The 24,481-nt window shown below is 42.0% G+C and overlaps 1 protein-coding gene across 1 annotated transcript in view; it reads right to left on the bottom strand.

Moving 5' to 3' along the window:
• Positions 1-24,481, bottom strand: part of TAF2 (TATA-box binding protein associated factor 2) — a 2,150,018-nt gene that overhangs the window by 1,099,342 nt on the left and 1,026,195 nt on the right. The gene's annotated exons all lie outside the window — the stretch shown is intronic.

The following is a 24,481-nucleotide window of genomic DNA, read 5'->3' as shown; positions in this document are numbered from 1 at the left end:
TAGACAGTACACTTTCTGAAATATAGTAGCTTAGACTTAACTAGTTTTAACATAAGAAAATTAATAAGTTTTAAATAAAAACTTAAAGTATGGTGGAACTCAGACGAAATCTGTATTTAAAAAAGTCAAGCTACTGCAGCAATGCTGCATCACAAGACAATACCTGGTAAATTCTTACTTTATCTGTTGTTCTAGAAGAGTAGCCTACTTGATGGATTCTGTGAATGGTTTTATTATCTCGAAGAGGGACCTGTGGCTGGTTTATCCTTTTCAACAATTAGCACATTAATTAAACAATAACTCTTGCCCCCTGTATCCAGGAGATTTCCCCTAGGCACCAGCAAATAAACTCCTGCAAATCAAGAACAAAGATATGGTACACTACCATTGCTAAAAAGTGATATATTAGATCATATGCAGGCCTTTGTTACAGGGGAATCTTAACAGTCAAAGTTGGCTGCAGCAACCAGCTGCACACACAGGGGATAGAGGGAAGGAATTCCTGACACATCAAGGAGGGTTCTCTTCTTACATCAAATTATATCGTAAGAGTGTATTTGCCATAATTATCAATGAAGACCCCTCTTGATGGGTCTTTTGACTGGGATGACACCCAAAAGGTAAGACACCAGGACAAAAGGAGCCAAAACATTCGGAGAAAGCTGAGTCTCAGAAAAGCTCATCCAGAAGAGGGTCAACTTCAGAGCCATGAGCAGAATCAGAAGCCCTGGGAAAAGATCAATACCAGCATGAAGGCTCATGGCAGCTAGTGACCTGCTTGTCTCCTCCTCCAGCAACAGCCACATAGTTCATACATTATCCAGGACAAGGAGCAAGCATACTGGAAGGGGCAGTGTCATATGACAGGGGCATTTCCCCCCCCCCCAAGTCAGGCCTCCACACATATATTTATTAGCGTCCAAGGGGCTGGCATACAATGGGCCTTTGTGATGCATACTTGTAAGGGACATGATTGGTTGCCTTGACCTCTTGTAAACAAGAACCTCAATGTGCTCCTAGTTTGTACTGGGAATTCTACTGCAGAGAGAAAGGCAATCACTCCTAAGTATCATCACTTATCTCCTCCCCAATGGCAGATCCATCCAATATGCACCAGAGCCTGCAGTCAAACAAATGTCATCTGGGTCATACTCAGGATTTTAACCCCTTTATGCCAAACACATGGCAGATACCCAAATTCAAATTTAACTCCAAAGAGGTTGAAGGAAGTCAATACTGCTGCAAGAGTTTCTCTCTTGAACATTTACTTTTAGATAAGATAAAGAAAACATATAATTGTACTGCATTTCTTTGGAGTAAACACTTGCAGTAGGTTTACGGCAAGACGGTATGTTCCCAAGCAGTAATTTAAGACTAATCCAAGGTGGTAGATAGCTAGGACAGTATCCCAACAATGCCCTGCGTAAAAAGCATGGTTGTCTCTAGCATGCAGTGTTTGATGAATATACTGACAGATGAGCAGGTCACAGCTTCCTGTATGTCATAAGCAGTGTCAAATGGCCTAGTATAATATGCTTTGATGGTGCAAAATAAAACTTTGATACACTTACAACAAAAAAGCAATGCAGTGACTAAGCCACTTTGACAATATCTACCTGATAACTGAAGGCCTTGTTTACTGGATCTACTACAAGCATTCACTAAACTCCCATTAACTTGATCTCCCGTAATTATATAGTTCCCATAGCCCTACCCAAACCTTAACTCTTACCTTAACACTCCAAACTCAGTCCCTAAAGCTAAATTCCCCAATCACTCCTTAACCTAAATTTCCAATCCCCCCAATCTAAACCTCCCTTCCCACTCCCTAACCCTAAACCCCCTTCCTGCTTCCTCCTCACAGCTGCTTGCCTGAACTTATATTTGAGTCTGACCATGAGCAGCACCTCTAGGACTGCTTGCCCTCATATTCGATCTTGAGCACAAGCAGTAGCCTATACAAACTACAATGTGCTCGAGTCCCTGGCATCAAGGCAGAGTTTTATGAGCACTCAGGACTTGTTTACCCCTTGTAAAACAAATCAGTCATATTGTTTGTTGTTTGTATCTTAAGTTATCGATGCACATTCAAAACAAAAAATGGATTTTTCTCCTTGTTTTCCTATAGTGGGGAAAACTTACCTTGGGTATGAAAGTCACCGAAGCAGCAGGACGGTTTAGTGGTTAAGATCTCTGACTAATAGCTCCAAGGTCTAGGATTCGATAATGATCTCTAGTCAAAGTGTCTATGTGTAAATTTGCAGGTTCTTATGTTGTCTTCAAGGGTTTTCTACAGATATTTTGGTTTTCTTCCACCTTCATTTCTTCCACCTTCAGACATGCAGGTTGGATAGGTAAACTAAAATATCTAGAGGTTTATTTTCTTTCATCTGCATTCTGTGTCAAGATAGCCCAAATAACTATATGCTTTCTTTGTTTAAGAGTTACAGGATAGGTTTGACTTGGACTGGCACCTTTGTACCATGCCAACACTGAAAAATTGGGCACATTCTCGTGTACAGTAACCTTGTCCCATTATAACAACGATATATACACAAACCAGACCTCACCTAATATTTAAACATACAAAATATTCAAACAGTGGGCCGACAGCACAGGTTTCAAGTGCTCCTGATTTTATCTCAAAAATGTGAACAGTCCTGAACAAAATGTGATTTTGCAGCATAATGAGGACTGAAGGCATTAAATAGCGTTAGCAATTACATTTTTCTTCTGAAGAGCTTTTCCTAATCCAACAACCTTTTAAACGAATAATGCCAATAAATAAATAGTGTTGACGAACTATGGGCATGTATCCTTTATTTATTTTGGTTCTATTCCTAATTCTTGAGTGAACAAGGTTACCAAGTCAGTTAGGACAATTAACGACTACATAACATGCATAAGATAAATGCATATTAAAAAAATTAATTAACACATCAGATAATTTCCTTGAAATGTAATCTTGACAACTGTTTTTAATTAAACAGTCTCAAAAATAAAACTGACAGAAAGCAGACAGCTAGAATATGTCAAGTAAGAAGCATCTTGCAAACATCTGAAGACATCCTACTTATAAAAGTACAGTCTCTTCCATTTCATCTCACCCCCACTGGCAAAATGAAAATAACAGTACAGTCAGGTCTGCAGTAAATAGCACAAAAGTTCAGTTAATAGTAATATTTAATTAATTGGATGTACTGTGATCATTATACTACATGACGTACAATGCTCATCTTCTTGCCATCAATGAGAAAAAAGACCAAATCCTGACTTAGCCTGTGTTTTTTAGACAGACGAATGCAAGTAAGAGTTTGCTTGCAGCACAGTTCCCTGAACCATCAGTAAACTAAATTACTTGTATTTTATTTCTGATTAAGGAACATACCATTCTTCACTAAAGCTACATTAGCAAGTACCTTTCTCTTTCTTCAACTTGTGTCTATATACTAGTTTTATACCACAGTCATCTCATGGGAAGACAGTTGTGCTAACGGACATGCAGCCTTTTCCAAACATTGCTGCAGAAGTCATCTCAAACACTGGTACTGGTCTGTCAAGATGCTAGTTTAGCACTAATCTCTTCTTTTCTAGATCTCCTCTCCAACAATACATGGCCCTCTACTCTGCACTCTAGTTTACAGTCAGTATTGCAGGTTTTTGCAACATTATGCTTTTCATTACTGCCATATTATACAGACTTTCCTCTCCCATTAAAGAACGGAACAGCCTCTTATCAAATTAATCTATTCCTCTTAGAGCAAAAAGTTCCCCCATCGACCACTAATACATTACTGATGTGTTTGATGGGTATCAGCAAAGTATTCTTACACTTTTAAACAACTTCCACTGAACAGTTTTAATATAACATATCTTAACAGTGTACAGCATGTCTTAATCATCTTGAATTTGAAATGAAATAACTCAGCACCTTGAAATATCAAAAGTGATTGTTTTAGAACTGCCACAGTTTTTCAGATTAATGGGCAGCATCCATGTATTTGCTATATAACAGAAACTTATCAGCAAGCATTGATTTCAGTAAAAAGTTTCCCGGCATTTATAAAGCTTTAAGAAGACAGTCATAGATAGCTGCAATTATAACTGTTCTCTAGTTAACAGTGTATAGATAGGATTAATAGCTTCATTCAGTCACTCAAGGGGAAGCCAGATGATGCATAAGGAGATCTCGAGGAGATCTCGAGATTTAACTAGTCAGAATACTTCTTTTTCTTGCCACCTCCACATCCCCCTCACCACCAACTTGCATTTCTCAGCTCAGCAAGAACTTAATGCAAGCTCAGTAGTTCAACAGGTAGCACACTTACCTTTGGTGCAGAAGGCGGTGGGTCCCATTCCCACACTAGGTAGTTGAATTTGTTTTCCAGTATTGAAACTGCAGTGCAGCATAAGTGGGTACTACACTCCTGAGTGCACTGTCCTTTGGATCACACATTAAACAGAGGCCCCATCTGTCTGAGTTGGTGATAGATCTGCTGGATCTAAAATATCCCATGGCACTTATCAAAAAGAGCAGGGGAAGTTCAATAGTACCTCAGTTAAATTTCCCCTAGTCAATATGAATACCACCCTCAGGTCTCCCCTGAAATTAAGTCAATGACCTAGTGGGCTTAACCTGATCAACAAAGTGTACATAGAGAAAATAAAATTAATAAATAAATAAAACTAGCTTTTATAGGTCAGCAAGAGAAAATGTGACAGAGACAGTTGAAATAAAAATGTTAGTACCTTTGCAATGCTTTTCAATACAACCTAGATCATTTGTTGCTCCGTGGATCTCTGTGTCCAACTTCTCAGTCTTCTTCACAAGAATTCACCCAGCAGAGGGAAGTGCATGATCTCTTCCAGTTTTTTTTGCAGCTGAAAAGGCTTTCTTTTGCCTCTACTTCATCCACCTTTCAGACTCTATGACTGCTGTTTTTTCTTTTTCTTTTGCAAGACAGGTATTTTTCTCCTACTTGTTTCATCTCTTTTTAACGGGTTCCCTTTAAATCAGCAAACACTTCAAATAGCGAATGCTGATTTATCGACCCATTAAGAGTGAAGCCTTAAAATGCCAGGGGAAAAAAATCTCTGGGCTGTTTTCAGGACTTTGCCATTTCCTTCACTGTGGTGCGATCTCGGAGTTGGTACATTTAAATAGGGGTGTGTGTGGGGAGGGAAGCCCCCACTTTATTTTGTGTTTTGAACTTTTTTTTTTTTTTTTGTGGAATAGCAATTTTCTTTACCCTGGCAAAAAAAAATTGCTGTTCTGTGTCTTCGAGATTGTAAGTTTTCGTTCTTAATGGGTCGCTAAATCAGCTTTTGCTATTTTAAGCGTTTCCTGATTTAATATAGACACTTTTTAACACATTACTGCTATGTGCATAGTGTTTAATTTTCATTTCATCATTTGCTGCAACAGTATAAAATTTCAGTTCAGTCAGATAATGTATTTTGAGATATACTGGATATCAAATTCTGAACGTCAGTCCCCATTTCTCTGAAAAAATGCATGGCTGAGATAAACATCTCCTTTTCCTTGTAACCAAGAAATCATTCCTAAAACATACAAGTTTATATCCCAGGATGCAGTCTGCCTTTTTGCCATAACTTGGATAAAACCATCTCCTTTAACCTGTAACCGCACCACAGAAAAAAGTTAACCTGTAAGAGAGATTTTTTTCTGGGATTGGTCTTGGTTGTTTCCTTAATTGTAAGTTTCCAGAAACAAATATCATACGATTTCTCTATATGATTCTGCTTGTAGAATACACATCCAAGTTTGCTAAACCTCTTCCATAAATTCCATGCAGTTACCTCATTCATTTTTTCAGGTATACCTGTAAAACAAATGTTTTTCTTATGGGATCTATTTTCAAGTTCAAATAGTTTTCTTTTGAAACTTATCCTGCTTCCATTTCTGCATATTCTATCTTATAGTCTGCTACTCACTTCTGACATTTACAGTGGATATAAAAAGTTTACACATCCCTGTTAAAAGGCCAGGTGTCTGTGATATAAAACTATGAGACCACAATAAATCATTCCAAAACTTTTCCCACCTTCAATGTGACCTATAACCTGTACAATTCAATTGAAAACAAACAAATCTGTTAGGGGAAAAAGTATAAAAAACATACAATAACCTGGTTGCATAAGTGTGCACACCCTTAAACTAATACTTTGTTGAAGCACCTTTTGATTTAATTACAACATTCAGTCTTCTTGGGTAGGAGTCTATCAGCATGGCACATCTTGACTTGGCAATATTTGCCCACTCTTCCTTGCAAAAGCGTTCCAAATATGTCAGATTGCGAGGACATCTCTTGTGCACAGCCCTCTTCAGGTCATCCTACAGACTTTCTATTGGATTTAGGTCTGGGCTCTGGCTGGGCCATTCCAAAACTAATTTTCTTCTGGGGAAGCCATTACCTTGTTGATTTGGATGTATGCTTGGGGTCAATGTCGTGTTGAAAGGTGAAATTCCTCTTCATCTTCAGCTTTCTAGCAGACACCTGAAGGTTTTGGGCCAAAAGTGACTGGCATTTGGAACTGTTCATAATTCCCTCCACCTTGACTAAAGCCACAGTTCCAATTGAAGAAAAGCAACCCCAAAGCATGATACTGCCACCACCATGCTTCACAATGGGGATGGTGTTCTTTTGGTAATGCAAAGTGTTGTTTTTGCGCCAAACGTACCTTTTGGAATTGTGGCCAAAATGTTCAACCTTGGTCTCATCAGACCATAATACATTTTCCCACCTGCTTTTGGGAGACGATGTATTGTTTTGCAAATTTTATCTAGGCCTGGATGTTTTTCTGTGTAAGAAAAGGCTTCTGTCTTGCAACCCTTTCCCACAGCCCAGACATACGGAGAATACTGGAGATTGTTGTCACATGTAGTACACAACCAGTACTTGCCAGAAATTCCTGCAGCTCCTTCAGTGTTGCTATAGATCTCTTGGCAGCCTCCCTAACCAGTTTTCGTCTTGTCTTTTCATCAATTTTGGAGGAATGTCCAGTTCTTTGCAATGTCACTGTTGTCCCATATTTTCTCCACTTTTTGATGATGGTCTTCACTGTGTTCCATGGTATATCCAATGTTGTGGAAATTTTTTTGTACCCTTCTCCTGACTGATACCTTTTAACAATGATATCCCTTTGATGTTTTGTAAGTTCTCTGCGAACCATGGTTTTGCTGTAGCAGGCAACTGAGTAAATGTCAGGAAAATCCTACTAGGACAGCTGAACTTTAATTGGGGTTAATCAGAATCTCTAATTGATGGCAGGTGTATACCCAAGAAGACTGAATGCTGTAATTAAATAAAAAAGTGCTTCTACAAAGTATTAGTTTAAGGGTGTGCATACTTATGCAACCAGCTTATTGTATGTTTTTTATTTTTTATATTTTCCCCCTAACAGATTTGTTTGTTTTTCAATTGAATTGTACAGGTTATAGGGCACATTAAAGGTGAGAAAAGTTTTGAATTTTTTTATTGTGGTCTCATTTTTTATACCACAAAAAATGGCCTTTTATCAGGGGTTGTAAACTTTTTATATCCACTGCATGTCAGAACTGCATTTGAAAAGATAGGGCATTTTCCATCTCTTCTAAACTTGTATTTTTTTGTATAGTCTTTTATGTTTCTACTGATTTTCATCACTTCATATATTTAATTGATTTTCTCAACTTTAACTACTGGATCAGTTCCTCTTGGCTTATTTAAGTTTTGCTGAACCATGTGCTCCTCAGTCACATGGTTTTCAGTTGATAGCTAAATATATTTCACAGCTCTTTTCTTCAATTGCCTTTGTTTTTTGCCATTTCTTACTGAAGACAAGGAGGAACCTTTAAGATACCACTTCACAATTTAAATGTTATCAGTTTTACTGAAGACTGACAAATCTGTGTCTTCCTGGGTTTCTGGTTCAAGAGCTAAAGACAGAGCTTGCTAATACATTAGCATCATAATGGACATCTGTTTTTTCTCATATTTTTGTAGCACTGGTGCTTTCACTTGATGCTGTGCTTTTCTAGCTAGGTCCTCTCTGTAACTGGGCCCTATCCAGTATGGTCCTTGCTCCCTCTCACAGAACCAACAGGAGTGGCTCTTCCTTGTCCACTGATGTGGGTCCCAAACAGTCACAGAGGATGTGGCTAACCCTCTTGTCCATAGTGACTGTAGGTGCTACACCAGAGGGATTCAGGGGTAAAAGATGAGTGATCTGAGATACAACAAATGGCCAGAGTAGAGTTGCCAACCAGCGAATGAGGCAAATTGCTAGCCTGCTGTGATGGCAAAGGCTGTTTACTTAACTTTTTTTTCTTTTTATGCCTGGAAGAAGGACCAGGCTTGAGACTGACAGTTTGTTTCATGGTCAAGCCAAAAATGGTGCCTCTTTCCCAGGGCAAACAAGCAGCAAATGCTGGTAAAAATATAAAGTCTTTAAAAAGTCACTTTCCCTTGAAAAAAACACAACAAAAAGCACTATGCCAGCCCCGCAAAGTAAAACAAATACAATTTCTCCACAGAAAAAAAATGATTTTCAGTTACTTTAAACATTTTTTAAACTGACAGAAAAAAGGAGCGCTTCTATTTAGAAGTATAGAACTGTCTTGTGACAGTCCGTTAAAACACAAACCTTAGCTTTAAACTAACGTTCCTGAAGAGGAAAGTATAAATAATAAGCAAAATTATTAAATGGAGTTTTTTTTTCCCCAAAGTTTATTTGCCCAGCAAAGGAAAAGCACAAGCCAACCGTTATACTCGAAAGCTTCAGAGATGCCTACTTTTTGGCAGTAGTAATTCTCAGGACTTGTCACCCAGATTTGCCTTTTAGTCAGCTTTACTCGAGCTGCCTGACAGTCTGGGGTGTTTGAAGGTGCACTGAAGCTTTGGAAGTTGACCGGCTGTTATATTCTGGCAGGATATAACCCATATAACAAAGCCACTGCAGCAGTGATCAATATGAACATCAAGGGATACCCCCGTTTACAAAGGGTCCTGGTTTCTTTTCTTACAACAAATGGAAATTCTCTTTCATTTCACCTTCCTAGTGACAGGCTTTCTTGCCTTTTTCATAATACATAGCTTGTTCTTTGAAAAAAAAAAGTGTGAAGAAGAATGAACATCAGATAGTATGGCTGTGTAAAACCTTACCATGACACTGGATGTCCTTCTCTTCAGTGTTGCAGTATTCTTTACAATATGGAACCCCTGCTTTGGTCAGCTCAACGTCTGGCCAGTATACCAAAGTCTTTAGCTTGTAATGGGTATGCTGTAAGTCACATTTATCTCCCAGAGCATGCAGTAGGGCATAAATGTGACATCTGGACATATTAACCTCAAAACTGAAAAGCCCCAGTAAGAACGACAGCTTAAGGATATAATCAGGTAACAGGTGCATCCAGAAGGAAAAAGGACAAGGGAAGGAGAGGGAGCAAATACTGCAACAGTGAAGAGAAAGACATCTATTATTATGGTAAGATTTTACACAACTGTACTATGTCCTTCCATATCACGGCTGCAGTATTCTTTACAATAGGGAGAGTACAATAGCTCAGGAAGAACATTGGGAGTAGGAAGAGCAAGAAAACCCCTCTAGGAAGCCATGGAGAATGGCCCTGGCAAAAACAGTTCTTGCCCTACAGAGCACATCCAACTTTCAGTGCTTGGTAAAGGTATGCACAGAAGTTTAGGTAGCTGCCTCAAGAATAGAATTAGCATCCAAACCCTTGAATCCACTTCCCTAGTAGAATGAGCCTTAACAGAAGGAAGGCTCTTTCCATGAAAAGCATAAGCAAAAAGAGATGACTTTAGAAATCCAGGAAATGGCTTGCTTGGAAACAGCCGAACCTAAAGACCTAGGATGAAAAGAAAAAAAGTTGTTCAGATTTACGAAAAGCTTTAGTTTTATCCAAATAATATCGGAGTTGTCTATGCAAACCTTCTCACTAGCAGAATACAGAGAAGGGAAAAAAGTGGCCAAATGAATAGGTTGATTAAGAGACCACTCACTAATCACCTTGTGTATAAAAGAAGGATTAGTATGAAGGGAAAATCTGTCCTTATGAAAAACTAAGAAGGTAGGAACAGCTATAAGGGCTTGTAGCTCAAGCACACATCTGGCAGAAGTAAGGGCCAAAAGAAGAACAGTCTTCCTAGAACAATACTGTAAAGAAGCTAAAGCAGCAGGCTCAAAAAAATAAAATAAAAAAATAAAATAAATAAATAAATGAATATAGATCTCAGGAAGGAGGTACAGGCTTCCTGGGAGGTCTAATGTGTAGGCTGTCTTTAAGAAATTGTTTGGCCTCATATCTAGAGGCCAAACAGAGTCAAATGCAGACAAGCAGAAATAGCTGAAGCTGACATGTGGGCCTTAACAGAAGAATATGCCAACCCAACATTCACACAGGTAAGAGAGAACCAAAGGAACATCCACAGCAAGTGGATCCAGGTTACAAGAAAAGCACCAAACAGAAAATCTCTTCCAGTTGGACAAATAAGATTTTCCAGTAGTGGGTTTCCTGGCCCAGCACGTCCTCAGAATAAAAAGGTGCCTGAAGGGAATCAGAACCCCATCACCCACAATGTCAGTTGAAGAGTGGACAGGTGGAGAAGGATGAGAGATTCTTTGTCTTGTGTGAGTAGGTCCACCCTGTGAGATAGCTTGTGAAGACTGTCCTTGACTTGATGCAGAAGAAGAGGGAACCGATGCTGTCTGGGCCAAAAGTGAGTCACCAGCAAGATTTCGAGAGCATCATGTTATACCCTGAACAGGAGTTTTGGAATGAGAGGAAGGGGAGGGAAGGCATAAAAAAATCCCCTTCCAAGAAAAAGACAGGGAGTCCACCTTCCAGGCCAGAGGACATGGGACTCTGGCATAAAATAGAGGAAGCTCTTGGTTCAGGGAGGAGTACCCCACTGGTGGACAATGTCTAGAAACACATCCCTGTGAAGCATCCACTAGTGCTATTGTGTTAGGGACCTGCTCAAAGAATATGCCACTATGTTCTGATCTGAGGGAATGTAAACTGCATGAAGAATCACCTGATACTGGACAGCCAGATCCCAACCCTGAAGGCTAACCTGCATAGTATATAAGACCTTGTCCCCCCCTTGCTTGTTGACATACCACATCACTGTAGTATTGTCTGAGAAAATCTCGAGGGGCCCTGGAAAGAAAAGAGAATGAAAAGCTGGAAGAGCCAACAGAAGAGCTCTTATCTTTGACACTGATGTGGTCTTTCTTTTGTCGAAGAGACCAACGGCCCTGCATTTTCATAAGACTGAAGAAGGCCTTCCATCCCATGTCCAAGGCATATGTGAAGAGTTCCTGAAAGGGGACAAGAGGTTGAAAAGGAAGCCCTGGGTTGATGAACAACTGATGAATCCACCACTGAAGTTCCAGCTTGAGGCATGGAAATAGAGGCACTAGAAAATCTAAAGTAAGAGAATGTTGAAGTCAAACTGACTTTACAAACCACTGAAGTTTTCTAATGTGGAGTTTGGCTAGAGGGAGTATAGGAGTGGTGAAAACCTTGAAACCCAGAGCCCTTAAAATCACCCTGGTAGTAACTGAAGCCAGAAAAAGAAGGGACTGAAAGAAAGCAATCAGTGTTAAACCCTGGGAAGAGGCAGGGATGCCAGCATTGGAACAGTCTGGAGCCAGCATCCCAGAAAAACATAATCTTGAGAAGGAGTCAGGAATGACTTTCAGAAATTTACAGTAAACCCCAGGCTTTGCAGGAGAGAAATAGCAAACTGAAGATGCTGAAGTAATATCGCTGGAGAGGAGGCCTGAATAAGCAGGTTGTCCAGGTAAGGAAAGACCAGTATCCCCTTCAACCTGCAAAAAGCAATCACAGGAGCGAGGCATTTGATGAAGACCCTTGGGGTAGTAGACAAGCCAAAGGGTAAAGCAGAGAACTAAAAATGCCAAGAAGCAACAGAGAAACATAAAAGCTTCCTGAAAATGGGGATGATGTGTAGATAATCATCCTTGAGATCCAGGGGGAACTAGAAAAGCCTGAGGAAGTAGTAAAGGAAACAGGGTTTGAAGGGACAGCAGCTGAAAGGAAAAGACCATTAAAAAGGTATTTAGTTGAGAAAGATCCAGAATGGGTCTCCAGGTGTTCCTTGAGCCAACAGGCCCTGAAGTAACTCTGGAAAAAAGGGCAGTAGTTCCTGAGGAGGCTTAGGAATGCCCAAAAAAGGGGAAGAAATTTCCAAACCATAGAAAAACCCAGGAGAGTCTTGGGTGATCTTCAACCAAAAAGGAAGGAAAGATGCAAAGAGGAATGTGACTGAGAAGAACAGGGCAAGGATAGTCAGACAACACCTGGTCTGTCAGGAAAAGGAGGTTCCTGAGTAGAAGGAATTTGAGTAGGCATACCAGGGGGACCCCTTCTACCACCCATTTTCCCTTGGGGGGAGGGTGAGACTGTCTATGGATAAAGGCGGGTCTATATTAAAAGACACCTCTTGATCGACACAAAGAATGAATGCACTAAAGTGCGAATGTTCAAAACAGCGATTTCTTTCCCTGGGAAAGAAATCTCTAGCACACACAAATAGACACACACACTTTCAAACATAACATGGGGGGCTGTGCACCCCCTAACTAAATATATATCGCACTACAGTGAGGAAAGGGGCAAACACACAGGGATGGCCAAGCAGTTTCTTTCCCAGGGAAAGAAAATGCTGTTTTGAGCGTTTGCTCTTTATGTGTCGACCACGAGGTGTTTGATGAAACACCTCTTTGGTCTTTTAATATAGACCTGACAAAGGCAGGCTTGCTAGGATAATTCCTCTGAAACTTGGGAACAGGTGAAACAAAAATATGCTTCAACTCCTGTAAGGCCTTACTCTTTTCTTGCAGGGACTTAACTCTGCAGCAGCAGCACCACACAAATGTTTATATACAGAGAAGCATCTGTAAGTTTATCATTGATATCATTGGGCAAAGGCTAAAGTCGGTGCCAGGAATACCTCCTCAAAACAGACCCAAAAGCAGCAGCCCTTGATGAAGCATCAGCTGCATCATAGCTGCATTTAATGGAATGGCGAACAACTTGGGATAATGTCCATAGCAAAAACAAGAGCAGAAGCCTTCCCTTCAGAGTCAGGAAAATCTGAAATGGCTTGACAGGCCTGACAAAGAAGAGCCAAGACATACCTGGTCATGTGTCTGATAGTTCGCAGCAGTAAAGGTTAGGGTAGCAGCAGTATACACCTTCTTACCCAGTTTCTCCATGGTTCTGCTGTCCTTATCAAAGTGAAACAACTTAGTTGAAGGCAACAATTTAGAGGGCTTATCAGATGCCACTGACAACACAGAAGGATTAGCAGAGGGGCACTTATGAAGAAACTTGCAGTCATCGGGCACTTTATAAAATCTATCAGGCTTCTTGGAAGTAGGGGGCTAGGAATCAGGAGCCTGAGAAGCATCAGAAAAAACATCCAGCAGGGCATCAAGAAAAGGAGGAAGGGCAGAGGACTTAGAAGACTCCAACTGCAGAAGCTCATAGTACCTCTTCTGAACATCAGACACCTGAGCACAGGCCCATTTGAAAAATTCCATCATTCTGGATATAGTATCTCCAAACAAAATTTCTTCAAGGAGAGTCAGGGCTGACATGAATAAGTGACTCTTCATCAGAATCAGCATCATCATTAGAGGAATCCTGCTCCATATGCCTCTTAAGAGGGGTACAAGAGCAAGGAGGATCAGGAACAGACCCCCCCCCCCCCCCCCGTGGAGGCTTCAGAGCCAAAAGGGCATTAAACAGGCCTTGAGTGAAGTTTTGCCATTCACTCTGAGGATCTTTAGGAGCAGACAAAATGTGCTTAGTCTTCTGCTTCTTTTTAAATGGGATGTCAGCCTTAAACAACTTTGGAGGCTCTGACCCCTGATGACACTATAATGTTAGTCAGGACCTCTTCCTTCACTAATATCTGAGGAACACCCACAGTCCCTTAGGTAATTATCAGACGTGGCTCCCCCTGTACATCCAAAGTGGACGTCTACAAAGTCTCCATGAATATGTGTGTAGCTGGATCCATGCCAGCCTCCGAAGAGGTCATGATAAAGGAATCCAAGAAGAAAACTGGACAATCCTTTGGGCTTTCGCCAGCCTTAAGAGACATCCGGTGGAGGCAGTACAGCCGAAGAATCCAACCAAGCTTTCTTGGTCTTTTTCTTCACAAACAGCTGACCTGCGGGCCAGGAAGATCCTTCCATAGTGTCTTTAGCCAACAGTTTAAGTCACTGGTTCTAAGTAAATCACAAGGGAAGAAAGCAGACTATGCAATGTCTCAGGGATAAAAGCTTGACAAATCCCCCAAGAAGTATGGTCGTGGGAAGCACCTACAGAACAAACACTGCTCATGATGATCTTTATGGGGAATCTGTCTCCTGCACTGGCATTTCCCATTTATGGATGACATGAAATCAACAACCAGAAAGTACAGTTTTGTACCTACCATAAATGTAGATGTCCGATAGGTATGCATCTGCAGTCCTTACATATGGGTTGTCCTGCCTCAGGCAGCCCTTCGGTCGGCCGGATTCCAAAGTCTGGGTCCGGCATCGGCTGATGTCGCCCTTTCCCCGACGTCAGAGCGCCTGGGGTATAAAAGCGTCAGCCGACGCCATCTTCCTCAGTTTTTCTTGCCCCAGATGCCAGGTGCCCTCTAAGGAAGGCTAAATTTGGAGAGATGGAAAATTCCAAACATGCACAGCAATATAAAACAAATACACCATAATAGATAACCCCAGCTAGCTAAAATGAGGGATAAGCACCCAAAGAATACCACAGAGGGTAGGAGGGAGGGAAAACCTGACTGCAGATGCATACCTATCGGACATCTACATTTATGGTAGGTACAAAACTGTACTATGTCCTTCAAGGATGCATCTGCAGTCCTTACATATGGGTAGAATACCATAGCCAAGCTGGGGGTGGTAGGACCTAAGAAAAAGATGGTGTAGCTAACATGCCCTGCAGGACTGCAGTAGCAAAGCCTGCTCTGGATCTGGAATATAAAGGTAAGTTGTAATGCTTGGAAAATGTATGCACAGAGCTCCATGTAGCAGCTTCTAAAATGTCCTTTGTAGCCACCCCTCTTAAGAAGGCTGTGGAGGTGGCTGTGGCTCTGGTGGAATGAGGTCTAATGTTAGCTGGCACAGCTTTGCCATGAAAAGAGTAGCAGAATCAAATGCAATTTCCTATCCATTTTGAAATTGTCTGTTTGGAGATTGCTTTTCCTTGTACCCCAGCAGCATATGCTACAAAGAGTTGGTCAGTTTTTCTGTAAGTCTTAGTTCTGTCCAAGTAGTAGCGCAACTGTCTGTGAATGTCCAGGATATGCAGAAGTTTCTCTCCTTTATTTTGCGGATTTGGAAAGAAGGTAGGCAGGTGAATAGCTTGGTTCAGTGAGACCCTGGATACCACCTTTGGCATGAATGAAGGATTGGTTCTCAAAGAGACTCTGTCCTGATGAAAAATGAGAAATGGTTGTACTGCCATGAGGGCCTGTAACTCAGATACTCTTCTTGCTGAGGTTATGGACAGAAGGAAGGCAGTCTTCCAAGACAGGAACTGTAGTTCTGAAGATGCTGCTGGTTCAAAGGGAGGTAGAGTTAATTTTTCCAACATGAAGTTAAGGTCCCATGTAGGCACTGGTGGTTTCCTTGGAGGGTTGATGTTTTTTATCCCTCTTAGAAACTGCCTTAGCAGAGGATGAGAAAATACAGGTGGATCAGTGTTGTACTCTGCTGAAATTGCTGAAGCATGAATTTTTATGGAAGAATAAGAAAGGCCATTATGGAGCATTTCAGCCAAGTATTCAAGGATATGTGGAATGCTCATCACTGTCGGATCTTGACCCTTTGCGGTGTTCCAGGTACGAAATCTTTTCCATTTTGCTGAATATGCTTTTCTTGTGGAAGGCCGCCGAGCTTCCATGATGATATCCTTTACTCTCTTGGATAGTTTATCCTGGCGAGGAGTCAAGGCATCTTCCAGGCTGTCAGCTGCAAGGTTTTTAGGCTGGAGTGCAGAGTTTTGTACTTGTGCTGTGTCAGAAGAAGTGGCCATTGTGGTAGAGGCCACGGTTTCGTGCGAGACATGCTCTTTAACAGTGGGTACCAGTGTTGTCTTGGCCAGTCTGGAGCTATCAGAATCACTTTTGGTTGCTCTGTCCTGATCTTCAGTAAGACCTTGGTCATTAACGGTAGAGGTGGGAATGCATATACTTTTAGAGTATTCCAGCTGAAAGAGAGGGCGTCCACTTTCCATGCTTGAGGATGGTATGCCCTTGTGCAGAACTTCTTCAGTTGATGGTTGTGGTGGGAGGCAAAAAGATCTATGTCCGGCCTTCCCCATGACTGTGTTATCTGAAGAAAGATGTCTGGGTGCAACATCCATTCGTGTGGATCCATGATGTTTCTGCTTAGGCTGTCCGCCAGTAAATTGTCTTTTCCTTGTACGAACTGGGATTGCAGCTCTATATTGAGTTTTAGGGAAAGTTCCCAAAGATTCATTGCCAGCCTGCAAAGAGGGTAAGAAAGGGTACCTCCTTGCTTGTTTATGTACCACATAACTGTGGTATTGTCTGTCTTTATTAGCAGGTGGCCTTGATGCAGGAAGTGTTCGAAGGCCTCGATTGAGTGTATCACTGCCAGCATTTCCTTTTGGTTGATGTGCAGGCGCAATTCTTTTTGTGTCCATTGTCCTTGAATGCATCTGCCCTCCATGTGCGCTCCCCATCCATGATCTGAGGCGTCCGTTGTAATGGTTTGGCTGATATGTGGTTTGCTGAAAGGCAGACCCATGTTTGACTGGCTTGCTTGTGCCCACCACAGAAATTCCTTTTGTATGCATGGAATGAGGGGGATCAAAGCTTCTAGGCTGTGACTGTGTTGAGACCATAGACTCCTTAGGTACCATTGTAGTTTCCTCATATGCAGCCTTGCTTGTGGAATCAGAAGAATGCAAGATGCCATGAAACCCAGGGCCTGCAGGATTTTCCTTGCAGTCAGCTGTGTTTGTGTTGTCATATTTCTGAAATAATCCGGTAGTTGTTCTTGTTTTTCTTCTGTGAGAAAAGCCATTTGGGTGGTTGTATCCAGTTTTGCACCCAGGAAAATTATTGTTTGGGATGGAACAAGTCTTGATTTCTGAATGTTGACTTTGTATCCCAAGGCCTGTAGTAGGCGGATGGCATAATTCAATTGTTTTACCAATGTTTGTTGGCTGTCCGCTTGTATAAGGCAGTCGTCCAGGTATGGGCATATTTGAATCCCCTGGAGTCTGCAATGTGCAATTACTGATGCCAGGCATTTTGTGAATACTCTGGGCACAGTAGTTAAGCCAAAGGGCAATGCTGAGAATTGATAATGCTCTGAACCCGCAAGAAATCTGAGGTGTCTTCTGCAACTTTGTCTGATGGGGACATGCAGGTATGCCTCCTTGAGGTCTAGAGTTACCAGCCAAGACCCCTTGCCCAGCATGGGAAGGAGTTGCTGTAAGGTCAGCATTTTGAATTTTGGCACAATGAGATAAGTATTCAGTGCGGACAAGTCCAGAATAGGCCTCCATTGCTTTTCTTTTCATGGAACAAGGAATAGTCTGGAATAAAATCCTTGGCCTTGTTCTGTGAAAGGAACCTTTTCTATTGCTTTCATTTGTAGTAGGTTGGAAATTTGCTTGAAAGCCTCTGCCCTTTGATTTGGTGGCAGGTTTGGCATGCCTTGTCTTTTTGGTAATGTATGAAAATGGAATCTGTATCCTTTGTCTATTATTTGAAGTATCCATTTGTCCTTTGTAATACTGTGCCAATTTTCTGAGAATAAAGATAGCTTTCCGCCCAAAGGTGCTTCCAATTGAGCCCTGGTTGGCGGGGTCAAAGTCAAGTCATTGAGATTGTCCTTGTGCAGCAGTTGAAGGTCCTGCACTACCTCTCTGGTTTGGAGGCTGCCATTGACGTCCTCTGTAGGAGCCTCGAGCTTGCCCTCTACCTCTGGCACGCCTGTTTCTGCCTCTTTGAAATCTGTCTGTGTCTGGAAAGGACCAATTCTTAGAAGGCCAATTTCTGCTGAATCTTGGTGGTTGGACCTGGAGAAAATCTTTGACTGTCTGTACTGATTTAGCCTTTTCCTCAAATTTCTTTAAGACCTCTTGAGCCGTGGAACCAAATAACTTTTGTTTTTCCAGTGGTGCATCCAGAAGCTTTGCTTTAACATGATCTGGCAGTGTTTGTTCCTTCAGCCAAGCATGTCTACGTATGACTGCACCTGCCATTGCTGACCTACATGAAGCTTCCAATACATCATAACCACACTGTAAGAAATGGTTGCTAACCTGTTGGGAGTTATGCACCAGATCCTGAAGCGCCTTGCGATCTAGGGGTTCAGGCGAGGTTAGTTTTTTATGCAATTCATCTAACAGATATTCTTGATACTGTATCATATGGAATTGACAATTTAATGCTCTCATAGAAAGTGTGGAAGTAGTATACACTTTTTTACCCCATCTCTCTAAAGCCCTGGATTCCCTTTCAGAAGGAAGTGGATTCTTAGTAGTGGTGGTTGTAACCCCTTTAGGGCCCTGGGAAATAGTTTCAGGGTCAGCCGAGTGGCCCTTGTAAAGGAATAGATGTATGTCCAGGACCCTATAGTACCTGTCGGGTTTGACAGGAGCCGGAGGAAGAGAGTCAGGGGAAATACTAGACTCAGAGTACACATCTTCTATAACATTTAAAACTGGAGGAATAGCCAAAGGTCTATGCTGAGGTAAATGTAAGAAAGTCCTTAACCTCTTCCTGGAATCAGAGAATTCCTGGCCTTGCCATTTGAAATGCTCTCTCATGGAGTGAAGGGTCTCCCCAAAGGACAACTCTTCGGGGGGGGGGGGGGGGGGGCGAGGGAATAGATTCCTCTGCATCAGAATCCTCGTAGGCCGGAAAGGCCTCCTCCTGGTAGTCTGAAAGGGCAGAATCATCTGAGGCCTCATCAGAGGACTGGGGATCAGTCTGCTCAACCCTGGGCCTTTTGCCTGGAGGTGGTTGAGAGCCCCTGTCTGGATGTGGCTGAGAGCCCCTGATTAAGGAGATAAGGTCCTCAGCTAAGCTCAAAATTTGTGAACCGGAAGTGGATCCCTGAGGAATAGCTTTGGGAGGGAGAGCTTTTGGCTGTTTAGCAGCTTTAGCACGTGTAAAGGCCTTAATGGACATGGATACAGGAGGCCTGGCTGCCCCACGTGCTGGAGTAGTTTTATCAACAGACATGGTGTCGGATATCTCCGGAGCACCGGTTTCAGAAGGAAATTCTAAGAACGAAACCAGTGGTGCCTCCGATACCGAAGTTACCAGCTGTGCGGTGTCGTCGGTCGGAACCAGTGGAGATTTGGTTTCAGCAGAGACAGAGACACTCGCGGTAGGCCTGGGCGTGGAGTCGGCCGAAACTGTGGGCCGCGTATGTCGGTCCTTATCCTTCCGTTTCTTGGGTAAATGAGCTGTCGGAAGCTCCGACGGCATTTTATAACAGTAATTTTCCCCAAAATATTCCTCTGCAAACTCTGCCCGACGCCTAAGAGTGCATTTATTGAAGGAAGCACAGGCTGTACAGGCCGAGACGTCGTGGTCTGGGCCTAGGCAGGGTAAGCAGTAAGAGTGGAAATCCTTATGAGGTATTTGTTTCCCACAAGTTAAACAATTATTAACTTTAATCGTTTGATCTGACATCGGCTGAGGCAAGAAAGAGTCCCCAATGGGGTACTTAACTTTTTTGAAGACTTCGGCAGCTGAAATCACAGGAGCTGGCCGACAGGCACTTGCGAACTGCTTCTGCTTCGGGCACCGTGCAGCAAGAAAGACGGAGGAAGATGGCATCGGATGACGCTTTTATAGCCCAGGAGCTCTGACGTCGGGGAAAGGGCGACATCAGCCGACGCCGGACACAGACTTTGGAATCCGGCCGACCGAAGGGCTGCCTGAGGCAGGACAATCCATATGTAAGGACTGCAGATGCATCCTTGAAGGACATCAAGGCAAAACAAAGGTAAGAAAATTCAAACACCTCAATGGGGCACTTGTGTGAAAATGGTTTAATAACCAACAGATGAACGAGCATTCAGACCGATCACCGAAGATGTCATTCGGACTGCTGGAAAAAAAAGTTCTGAAGATGGTACATCCGGATGTCACCTTTATGTCCTACTTTACTGTGTACCCATTACAACCTAAAGGCTTTGGTATACTGGCTGGACGTTGGGCTGTCCTAGGCAGGGGATTCCTATTGTAAAGAATACTGCAACAGTGATATAGAAAGATGTCACTGAAGCCATCAGCCTGTGTTACCATAATCTTAGATGGATCAAGACTGTCAGACCTCTAAGCAAGCAGGTCTAGGCAGAAAGTAGGTCAGGTTTCTCACCAGCTGCACAATCATGGGGTAGTAGTAATGCTAGTGTAATAAACTACAATTAGGATCATCCTGAGCCTCTCCTTGTGCACCTTCTGTAGCACCCTTGGACTCTAGGAGTAGGGGAGACACAGAGAGTTTTTCCATTGGAGAAGAACATGTCCACCATCCAAGCCTCTATTGCTTGCAGTCAAGTACAGGAACCTGTTTATCTGTATAGGAGGTGAACACATTAATGACCAGGATTCTCATCTGTCCATCAAAGACCTGAACATCTCTTTGTTTAATTTCCTCTGATTGGTTCCTGAAAGGGCTCTACTTGACCAGTCTGTGATGCTCTTCAGTGTCAAGAGGATGCATAGTACTCAAGAGTTCTGTGCCCACGTACACTGATGCCAGGCTAGAATCAGTAGACTGCAGAAGGGGTAGGAATGTGTTCCACCTTCTCCCTGTTTTTTTATGTAATATATCACTGTCATTGTCCATGGTGAACAATACCCCTCACTGCTGCTACAAAAACTGCTAAAAGCTGAAATGGCTAGGGTAACATGACAGTACTTTATTCAGGCTGCTGTGGAATCTCCTATACAAAGTAAACTACTTGTTTTGGACCTGTAGGTTATTTGCAAGATTCCACCCATGTAAAATCTGCTGCATTAAATACCACTGACTAGTTTGGCCTGGGTGGTATAAAGGATAACCCTCCATTCCTGCATATTATCTCTGCTCACCATTTAAATTCTTCTATTTTCATAAAAGCATCAATAAAATGTTATTATTATTATTATTATTATTATTATTATTATTATTGTTGTTGTTGTTGTTAGACGGACTATCAGGATACCTGAGGCCTTATCTGGCAGAGTTTGAGGAAGTCCCTTAACACTATCAGAGTTCTGCTTGCCTGCAAGCAAAATAAGTCATCTAAAACACAGGTTTCTTTTCTAACAAGTTCAGAGTTGACCTCAGAAATCGCAGGTAATATCTCAGGGAATTTTAATTTAGGGAGGATGAGGGGAAAACAGGAGTCTTTGGAGGCAATGCCTTGTAATGTCTACCTTCCTTTAAAGCTCTCACTCTGCTGGGGCATGAAACAATGATAAGCATCACCTCATCCTCAGGTACGTAAAAGCTGGTGCCAAACACTTGAATATGCATGGTGGAAAACATACTCCAAAGGGCAATGATGTAAACCTCAAATGGTGGTTTCCACCATGAAGTTGAGGTATCTTGAGTGCTCTTTGCAAACTGTGACAGGAAAATGAAACATTGCATGCACATTTCACATCAAGTGTTCCTATAAGGATCCTGGGAAGAAGAAATGGAAGAAGGGACTAGAGGGGAAGCATTCTCTATTTTGGGAGCTTTCAAAAATAAACTCTTGAAAGATACAAAACTGGACTCTTAACATCTTTCCTTTCTAGCTATGAGAAACAGCACAGAAGAGAAATCTCCTTTGGGATCTCTTTAATTGTTCCTTGAGCTAAATGTTGATCAAAAAAAGGAATGGTCAGATCACTTTTCTCCTCCAAAATGTACATTTAAATATTTTTACCTAACAGTAGAAGTCTGAATGATCACTGCTGCAGTAGCCTTAGCTCTACTGGTTATATCCTAACAAAGATGACAGCTGGCCAAACTTCCAAAGCCTTGGCCAGCTACCATCCATCTTAGGATATAACCTGCACACAAACCTTTAGTCAGCTCAAGCTGAGCTGACTAAAAATGGTCTATATTAGATAAACGAAAGTTTATCTTACCGAACGCTAACATGAGCGAAATTCCCAGAACCCAAAACCAGAATTGTGAGATTGCAGTACAGTGAAGATGGGAATATTTGCCCTTTCCTCACTGTAGTGCGATCTCGGAGTTGGAATATATATTTAGCGGGGGTGTAGGGGCGCTGCCCCTCACAATTGCAGTTTCAAGTTCTGGGATTTTCGATAATGTCAGCGTTCGGTAAGATAAACTTTTGTTTATCTAATATGGACCCGACTAAAAAGGCATGTTTGGGCACAACCCCTTCAGAACTTTCATCCCAACAGAGTGACAGAGGCTAACCCAGAAAGAACAATGTTAGAAACAACAAAAAATAAATGACAACACCCTGGCATAAACAATACAACAAAAGACAAGGAGATTGGAGGGAAGGAGTGGCTACTGCAGCAGTGATCATTCAAACATTTACGTTATGGTAAATTTACTTACACAACAGCACTTTATTATACTGACAGCTACTGCAGTAATCTTAGCAATCTGGGTAGATTACTCTAGCTTACTACATTTGGGAGGAGGAAGGAGAAGGGTCAATGAATCTCTGGAGAATGGTACTAGCAAAGCCTGAGCTAGACCTAGAAAAGGAATCAAGCTTGTAATGCCCTGTAAGCATATGTACAGAGGACCAAATTGTTGCTTCTAGAATCCAATCACAAAAGTTGATATCCTTAGTTAACCATTTGCAAATAGTCTGTTTTGGCACAGGTTGTCCCTTCCTACCTTCACAAGAAATGAACATTTGTGTAAGATCTTACCTTAACAGTACTTACTGTTGCAGTATTCTTTACTTTTGGGATACCCTGCAGAGGACAGCAGAACATCTGGCCAGCATACCAAGCCTTTACACCTCCTAGGGTTGCATACATTAGACATATGCCTTAAGTGCAAAGAGTAGGGTATACATGACAGACAAATGCCTAATCCTCTGAAATGAAGTGCCCCAGGAGAAGCACAGCACCCCCAGAGGAATGCAATAACAAGTACATCCGGGAAGGTAATACAAATAATAAGAAAAGGATGCAAGAAAGAACACTAGGCTGGAAAGAAGGCACATAAAAGTTACAGGGGTAGTATGGAGGGACAAAATACTGGAACAGTGAGAAGTAGAGCATCTACTGTTATGGTAAGATCTTACACAACTGTACTATGCCCTCCCTTATCACCACTGCAGTATTCTTTATTCTTGGGACAGCACAGAAGGTACTGGAAAGCATGGGAAGAGGAGGGCATAGAAAATCCCTCCACAAACTCACGAAGGATGGCCTGGGCAAAATCAACCCTGGCCCTGGAAATGACATCCAACTTGTAGTATTTGGTAAAATTGTGAACAGAAGACTAAGTAGCAGCTTCCAAGATGGATCTAGTATCCAGGCCCTTGAAAAAAGTGCCAGAAAACGCCCCAACCCTGGTAGAACTAGCACTAATAGAAGAGGAAAGCAGCTTGCTATGAAAAGAACAGCAAAAACTGGCTAACAAAAAGCACAAAAAACGCTATGCGACTCAGAGACAAAACATGGGCACGTTACCAAAGAAACAAAACTCCCACCACCCTTAATAAATTCAAAACACTTCGCAATAGAGTTAAAAAGCTTATCACAATTGATAAACAGAACTATTTCTCCTTACTACAAAACAACCACAAAACCAATCCACAAAAATTCTGGAAAGGCATCACTACCCTCCTAAAACCTGGCTCAACAGAAAACTCAAGCCCAGACCCAAATACACAAGGTATAGATCTGGCTACCCAATTCAACTCATTTTTATAGACTATTTCCAAACTAACCTCATCCTTCTCTAATAACACCTCACCCCCTACTTCTGCATCTTCCCTATCATCACCTCCTTCATCTCCAGCCTCCCAACTCCCACCATTCTCCCTAAAACCTATTCCTACTTCTACCATAAGAAAACTCCTTCAAAAGCTAAAACCATGCTCCAATGCCCCTGATAACATTCCATCATCCTTCCTCAGCATAGCTGCCGAAGCCATTGCCTTCCCCATCAGCATCCTAATCAATCGCTCTATCCAAGAAGGTCTTGTACCAAAACTCTGGAAAAGGGCTTTCATCATTCCTCTGCACAAAGGAAGTAATAATAACAGTATTACTAACTTTCATCCCATCGCCATCCTCTCTCCTATATCAAAACTTCTAGAGAAATGTATCCATCTTCAACTCCTTCCCTATCTCTTAGATAATAACTTACTAACTTCCACACAACACGGATTCAGACCAGGTCACAGCACCATGACTGCCCTCCTTTCCTT

Source organism: Protopterus annectens, chromosome 3.part1 (genome assembly GCF_019279795.1).
Source record: "Protopterus annectens isolate FY-2018-M chromosome 3.part1, PAN1.0, whole genome shotgun sequence".
Classification (NCBI taxonomy): domain Eukaryota; kingdom Metazoa; phylum Chordata; order Ceratodontiformes; family Protopteridae; genus Protopterus; species Protopterus annectens.
This window is presented reverse-complemented; position numbering and strand designations above follow the sequence as displayed.